The sequence below is a fragment of the Trachymyrmex septentrionalis genome, unplaced genomic scaffold (assembly GCF_001594115.1).
Source record: "Trachymyrmex septentrionalis isolate Tsep2-gDNA-1 unplaced genomic scaffold, Tsep1.0 scaffold20, whole genome shotgun sequence".
Classification (NCBI taxonomy): domain Eukaryota; kingdom Metazoa; phylum Arthropoda; class Insecta; order Hymenoptera; family Formicidae; genus Trachymyrmex; species Trachymyrmex septentrionalis.
This window is the reverse complement of record NW_017305180.1, coordinates 1,119,739-1,128,227: the sequence shown is the minus strand read 5'-3', so window position 1 is coordinate 1,128,227 and position 8,489 is coordinate 1,119,739. Positions and strand designations below refer to the sequence as shown.

Genomic DNA, 8,489 nt, shown 5'->3' with positions numbered 1-8,489 from the left:
GACCATTGGGTAGACCAAGACGTAGATGGGAAGATAATATTAGAATGGACCTTAACGAAATGGGGTACGAGGGTCACAAATGGAGGGATCTTGCTCAGGGACGGGAACAGTGGCGGGATTTGGTATTTGCGGCAATGAGCTTTCGAGTTCCTAACGCCTAATAATAATAATAATAATATATTTTTATTCCATTTATTATTATATGAAAATGTATATTGTAAATCTACGAAGTATTTATTTTGTTTCACATAGAAATTCTTTAAATTACTTCTTAAAATTATCATGTGTTTCAGAAATTATGAAAAATATGTTCTTAAGTTTTTAACAGCGTAATAAAATACAATTCTTTCCTTTTCTTATTAATTTTAAATTTTTGTAATTTTTAAATTTTTTGCACTATTGTAATATCTTTAATGAGAATATTGGCATGGTGCGATTTTTAGGCAACGAATTTTCTCGTCGCCAAATCGCAGCATATTGAAAAAATTCTCATTTTTAACGTTATAATAGCGCAAAAAAAAAATGAAAAATGACATAAGAAAGGGAAAAAAGTACAGAGTTTATTATGTAAAAAATTTAAGAATATTCTTCATAATTTCTGAGTTATGAGCCTTTAAATGAAAAGTGGTGCGATTTCGGCAACCTTATCTTATTACTTTCATATTATACTAACTAGTTAAAGATCTCTGAAGGAATGAAATACAAAAAATGCTGCCATGACATTTTATCTAAAAGAAGCTTTCAAGCTTTCATTGTTCTCGATCTATATCTACGTCTCATCATAGAATTGCCAAACACATAAAATAAACAACTAAAAGAATGGGATATTTTTAGCGGGCAGTGAACTCACAGAAAATTTACGAATTCGCGAAGTATCGTGAATCTGATTTTTTGATTTCACGCTCTTGCGCGTAAAGAACATCTACTCGTATTTACGTCCGTGGTAATACTTGAGACAGATCTCTTATATAGGCGAACGTTCGGGAACTGTGCTCACGCGCACATATAATGTCTCGTTTATTTATGAGCTACACGAATACATCTTTCTAGATTTTACAGCCAAAGGCCATCTTCGCCGCGCTACAGCAAACATCTTTGAATACTCGTTTCTTTCGAATGATGATGCCAACGTATCCACAGAATGTGCAAAATCTCTTTAGCTCTCCCAAGCAGTAAATCGCATTTTGTACATTATACGTCGACCACCATATGAATTATGTATCTCTTCAACACTTTCTTTAAGCAATTTTCTTTAATACTTAAATAACTACAATAACATTTATACAAAATTTTATTTACAACACTGCATAAAGGGCGCGTTCCACTTAACGTTCGCAACACTTGCGAGCATTATTTTATCCTTGTTTAATATTTAAAATGATAAGGATGAAATGATGCTCGCGAGCGTTGCAAATTATTATTAAATTAACGAATTCAAAATATATTACACTTTAACTCAACAGATAATTATTCAGACTTGGATCTATTATATATTAAAATTAACTGTCACAGTACATTGAAGTGTGTGTGTGTGCGCGCGCGCGCGCGCGCGCGCGTGTGTGTGTGTGTGTGTGTGTGTGTGAATATTCTATGTAATTATTAAATGTGTGTATGTATTATTAAATGTAAATATAATATTTTTGAGGCTTTCATGGGTGTGTTCAAAGGTGGCAAAGAGTTTACGGATTATCACCGTGTCGTAATCCATTCTTAATGTCAACGTTTCGTGAATCTTGCCATTCACTTCATCAAAGCGAAGAGCGAACTGTATCAGTGCACTTCTCGCCCTGATGAAATGAAAAGAAACTATTTCTTATATAGAAATGAAAAATCATTTAAAAAGATTAGAAATAATAGAATAAGAAACAAAATAGAATCGATACCAATGAAATCTTAAAACTCTTATACGAGTTCTCGTTCGACGAATCAAAATATAATTTACTTATCTTCGGCGCATTGTTAAAGTCATCATTTTTAATGAAAACTTACAATATTTAATTTATAGTACCGTGTACTGTAAAACAATTTCTCGCCGTTAGCGAGAAATTGAAATCTGTACGAAATGCTTTATCCAAATGTAAATTTCATACTTTGTTGACCTATATTTACATTTACATACTTTAGCCCGTTTACTCTTTCCGACCGCGCGCCAGCAAACTACAAATTTGGGACTTGCGTCGATATGTTTACAGTTTGCCGTTTGTACTTTATCATAAATAGAATCGCGCGAAAGCGTTGGTTGGTTCGCACCTCATAGGTACGCGGGTTCCTTTCTCGCGCTCTCGCGAGAGAGAACGAAGGATTAAATTAATCTTCTTACCTCCCTCCTGCCTGATAATGACAAGAACAATTATTGGTTTTTAACGGGCGGTTGGTCTAAATACCTGGGCAGAGAAGAGTTAAAAGAAAACTTTCCGTCGTCGCGGTTGTTGCCCTGTAGGGAGTTTCGTGTGAACAAGTTTGTGCTTCATTGTGCCGTTGAATTTTATCCACGCGGAACTTACCTACTTTAAATCGAATTGTTATTATGTGCTTTCTTTTTTTTGTCGAATATTCCTAATGAAGCATAGAGAACTATGATTTTAAAAAATCCAAGAAAAAAGTGACCCGCTGTCGCGCATAATCCTCTTAGTAAAACTCCTTAAAATAGCGCGTTGCACATTTTAATTGAAAAAAAAAAAAACGGTAAGTGGTAAATCCTAGAGACCTGTCGCGATCAGACGAGTGGCGCGGCTACGAGTCTCGACAATGAAATATCGCTTTATCGGTCGGTTCATAAATTCTGCCTCTTTTTCGACGTTCTTGAAGAAGATTGCTTCCTCCACTTCGCCTTTTGTTCGTTTAATACTGGAGGCCATATCAGCAGCCGAGCATTTCTTATTTTCAGATTTCCGGACGAATTTTTTTTAACAATAACGTTTTACCTAAATATTTACATTTTTAATACCTAATTTACTAAACTTCCTTCATATTTAATGTTAGATAATTAAATTCTCTATTCAATTTTTACTAATTGTACTAAAAAAAAAAAATTGACGTAACACTTATGAAAAAAGTTTTAACTAATAGCGGAAACATTATCTTTTTAATATATTCTAACGCTTAATGCGATTTTATTGCTTTTAATAAATAAAGTTTAATAAGTAAGAAAATCAAAATAAAATTTTGTTATAGATTTGAAGTTTTTATTAACAAAAATTATTAATTCTTAAAGAACATAAATGGGCATTTATTGATATCGTTATTAGATTGATTTCTTTGTATGATATTTTGATATTTTTTAATCAATATATTTTTCATTTTAAGAATCACATAAGATATATGCTTACATATTTTTTTTTAATAATATTTATTGGAAAATAAGCATTCTTAATTTATAATCCATGTTTTAAGTTATAATATATATTTATAATTTATATTGTATCTCTATTATATATTAAGTTTATAAAAAAATTCTTAGATTATTAACAATTATTAAAAATTTTATCTCAAATTTATTTCAATATTTTAGTTAAAAATGTTCAATAATAATAAATTGCGAAGTTAATCGTAACTTATATGTTGCAAGAATTACATTTTAAATTATCCATTGATATTTAATACGATGCAGTTTACGGTAACTGACAAAAACCTGTTTGACTTATGCGTGTTTGAATTTATTCAATCAATTTTTTATTTTATGCGACTAAAGATTAAGAATTTATTCAACACAAAGAAAGAAAAAAATATGTAACAATATAGGATTATGATATAAGCCAAAAGCAGCAGACAAATCGACAGGTATATCATCCTGTATTATGGCGGATAATTTTTTTCTCCAAGCGATCTGCGCGATATGAGTTGCGATCGTTATCGATTTATGAGTAGCAGCATCCCTGGATATGCGCCGAACCCGTCCCATAAATACCGAGTAGCGCGTAGCTTTTCGTTGTATCTGTCATAAATACGCATTTTATCTGCCGTGGGATTTCAAATGAAAAACAGTCGTCAAGAGCTCATGGGATTACTCGTAAAAGAGGCCGATGGTCGCAGAAGGGTTTACAACTCTAGCGCACTTTACATCCTTCAGTTGCGATTTTGCTGACCCAATGTATCTTCCCCATAAAAAAAAACTTTTTAGATGAAACAATAAAATTTGTAACAATTTTGGTAACTTTTTTATTTAAAAAAATGGAAAAAATTTTAAAACTTTTTAATTAAAAAAAGTAGCTTGTATTTTTATTAAGATTGTTTTGCAAAAAAGTTACATAAAGAGATATTTACAATTCGTTAAAGTTTCATTATGAACAATTCTTTTGTAAATACATGTCATTATTTAAATATATTATTTGCAGTGTACTAATCTTTTTAGCATTTACATTCTATATTATATTACGTTGAGTATTATTTATATTATTTGTTTAGTGACATTTGTATGTACGATATTTTGCTTTTGTTGAAATATCACCGAAGTATAACAGGTAGGAAATCACGTCGCACCTTTAATTGATAAAATAAATGACGTTTACCATTTACAATTCTAGTAAAAAAATATATATCGTATAAATTTATTTAAAAATTATTTGTTTATCGTTATATTACAATATATAATGTATATATGTTATATTAATTTTTTTTGTTAAAAAATACGATAAAATATGAATCAGATATTTATCAAATATACTTATAAATATAAATTGGAAATTTGTGTAAATAAAAATTAAAATTTTAGAACTGAATAACGCAAAACGATAAGTTTTAAACAAAATAAAATAAAAATAATTGTACGTTTAATCACAATAATAATAATAATATTATCGTTATATTTGATAATGCAAGCATCATATTATGTGAAATTTACGCTTTCTCTTCAATGAACAAAGTTCATTTCTTCATTTCAAACTCAACTCTCAAGACGTGGAGTTTTGTGCTTTATAAACTTCAATGACGCTTTTCATTCTTTACGACAAATGGCAAAGCAGTATAAAACTTACATTTCAATTTACGTTCGAGAAAACGTACTTCTCGAAATATCCGAGTTCGCGGTGTGAGGTCTCATAAATCTCGCGCGACAAGAATTGACCTGATGCCGGGTGGCTCAAAGAAAATGAGTAAAGCCTCTCGAGCGCCCAAACGGCACGTGTCGAATTATTCATTTGTCGTCAGTCCCAAGCTGCACCTGTGGAGAAAGCTTTTATCGTTTCACTTAATTCAAGCCAATGTAATAGAGACTATTGGCAACAACAAACGAAATGAGAGAAACGCCTAAACGGAAAGAAATTTCATGCTTCGTTAATCCTTCATGTAATTATGTTACTTCAAAATAAAATTGAATCTTTATCTTTATTATAGTAGATTACGGGATAAAAGTAGTTAATCGCGTATTTGTAATTGTTGATTTTAACGGAATAAAAATTTATGAAACTGTGCATTGCTTCTTAATATTAATCTATTTTTTATATACATATATTTATAAAAAAATCTACTTTCTTCGTAAAATTTTGATTACTTTTATTTGTTTGATGTATATATTTGTAACATAAAGGTCAAAATCAATTTTAATACCTAAATTTATATCTATTCATGTCTTTATGTATTTGTCTTACCAAGAGAAGAAGCTGAAACGTCTGATATTGCAAAATTGCACATAATACAATTTTTTATTGGAATTTTAGAAATGTGAGTTAAACTAATTTTATCGAGGAAATGTTTGACTGTTCTTTTGTATATTTAATAACTTTATCTAAACAAAAAGATCGCGCTCTTAGAATCGCCACAGATTTTGCGATCAACAATGCGAGTTTCGGAATATTTCAGCATGTTAAAGCAAGAACTTATTGTTACGAAGCGGAAAGCTTTCAAGGGGCAGGATACAGTATATTGACTATAATGTTGCACGCTAAATTGGTTAAGGTACGTAAGGATCTGCCGGCATGTGTAATTTCACAAGAGTTACTTAACGGATGGAAGTTCGTACCTGAAAATTCCACGTTACACCTGCTCACCCTTCCAAAATTGCAAATTTTGCTTAATAATACTCAAGTATACTGATTGAATAATGTATAAAATATGTGTAGAACAGAAGCTTAAGATATTTTCTCTTTCTTTTATTTAATAATATTTTTTAAAAGCTTTTATTTTAGAGGACATACTTTCATTGTAAGTATACGAAATTTAATTCTTCAGCTTCTGAACAAAATCCAAAGATTGAGAACTTTAGAAGCATATATGTAGGTGCCTGTGTAAAAATGTATGTACATACCTATATACAACTAATCAGAAAAGTATAGTGTTATTTTTAAAAATGCTTAAGAAGAAAGAATAATATTAATCTCTATAGAACTGGGCTATTGTAAGTAGGTTAAGAAGAGACATACACATACTAGAAAGGTCAAAAAGATTTTTACAATTTTTTGTTTTAGATGAACTATATAAAAACGACGATTACCATAAACTGCTATTGTTATTGATGTCAACAGTTGTGTTGCACTATTTGTTAATATCTCTAATTAAAAATTTTATGTAAAACTTATTAATATACGAGCAAAATATTGATTAAATCTCTATTTGAGTAAAGTTTAATATTGAATTATTGATACTATTTGAGTAATAATTTTAATAAAACAAAATTCGTAAAAATATGTATTTTTTATATTTTTCTGAAGATCTTCTCTTTTGAGATATTCTTTAATAATATTATAGATATATACTTTTATATTTTAACATGTAGAAAAGAATATTGCGTAAATACAGTAAATAATATAACGAAGTGAAAACATTTTCAGTATAAATTCATCATAAAAGATATGCATATATATGTATATATATAGATTTGTATGTGCATATATGTATGCATATGACAATTGCAAAACATATGTAAATTATTAATGGTTAAGTTAGAGCCTCATAAAGTATATTACTATAACTGAAAATGCAGATTTGAAGACTAACAAATAGACAAATACGTAGATGTGCTATGTAAAAAATTTATGAGCCATTTATTTCACATTCAAGAGTAGAACTTTTCACACAGCAACGAATCCAAACCGACCGTTTTACAACGAACAGTAGCGAATCAGTGTATACTATGGAATCGTATGGGATCGGCTATTCGCGAATAGCCGATGAAACGATGAACGAATTCTGTGATATCCTGCTTTGCACTGCGTCTCTACGTACTCAACCTATACGTTTTCACAGTATGGTACAGTTACTGTTATGGCAGTAGCACGAGACTCTTCGCACTAACTCGTTCATGGAACGTGGTACCCTATTGCAGTCGTTTCTCTCGACTTGGAAACCTGTACATTCGCAGAAATGGTTTCCGCGGAGATAGTCGAAGTCCGCCAAATGTATTTAAAGTAAAGCTAAATCTGATTCTACGCCATGTAATATCCATTACTCCTCGTGAGTATGCAAAATCCACTTTTTCTAATTTTGTACGCGTTTTTAGAAAAATATAAACGAGTTTTAAGAGTTGTAGAAGGTTTTGTCAAGGATTTAGTTTTATACTTGAGCAAAAAAATTTTTAATAATTACATAAAGATTATGTATTCTTATATTTTATGGAGAAATTATAGTTCTATAGTACAATTCTTAGGTTACTATAACGTAAAATTTTTTGTATCGTATTTAAAATAAAACCTAGGACAAAGAAGACAGTTAACAGTTAACAGTAAAAGTAAAATGAAAATAAATTTTAATAGTTAATGCCACATCAAATAAACTTCTCATATATATATTTCTTTTAAAATTATTTTAACACTTTTGTCTTACTTTTCATATTTGCAGATGTTTTTTGTAAATTTCAGGAACATGCCACAAGAAGTTCTTAAGAAAAAAATAATAAAAGTAGTATGAGAAAAAATAGTTTTATTTAATTTCAGGTAAAAATGAGAGAATGAAATTGATATCTCTATCGAGATTGCTTATTGATTCCTGTGATAAGATTTCCTGTATTTAAACAGAAGGCATGATTAAGTTTATAGTAACAGATGTTTCATGTAATATCAGATAAAAATAAGAGCACTATTAATATATTTGTTGACCTATATTTGTAGTAACGTTGTGATCACAATGAATTGCTCGCAGATGTCGATAAATTGCTAGTTACATCAAATGAACAATCGAAAGCTTGTAAGAAAGTATTTTGTGATTTACTACAAAATAAAAATCTCAAGAAAATGTTCATGAGTTGAAATTTCGAGAAAAATTTTACCGTTATCGACGAACTCTCTACATGAAAACTTCGCAGATCCCAAAAAAACGATCAATTTCAAACTTTAAGTCTTATGTAACGATAGTAACTATTTCTCGATCGACTATTTCTCGAAAGCGCGCTCTTTTGATGCTTATTATAACAAAATTTTTTAATGTACAATTCGAATCATTAATACAATATCTTTGTTACTATTATAGACATATTTTATTTAACTCGTTTTAACGATAATATTCGTATTATTTGCGATAATTCTGTCGAAAGTTTTAATATTCTCACTTTTATGTAGATG

The 8,489-nt window shown here is 29.8% G+C and overlaps 1 protein-coding gene across 2 annotated transcripts in view; it reads right to left on the bottom strand.

Moving 5' to 3' along the window:
- Positions 1–8,489, bottom strand: part of LOC108747614 — a 253,950-nt gene that overhangs the window by 210,040 nt on the left and 35,421 nt on the right. The window contains exon 1 of one of the 2 annotated variants that reach the window (XM_018485199.1): positions 4,974–5,036. The exons of the other annotated variant lie outside the window; for it this stretch is intronic. The gene's annotated coding sequence lies outside the window, so the exon portion shown is untranslated. Of the gene's footprint in view, positions 1–4,973; positions 5,037–8,489 lie in introns of those variants that run through there. 2 annotated transcript variants of the gene reach the window in all.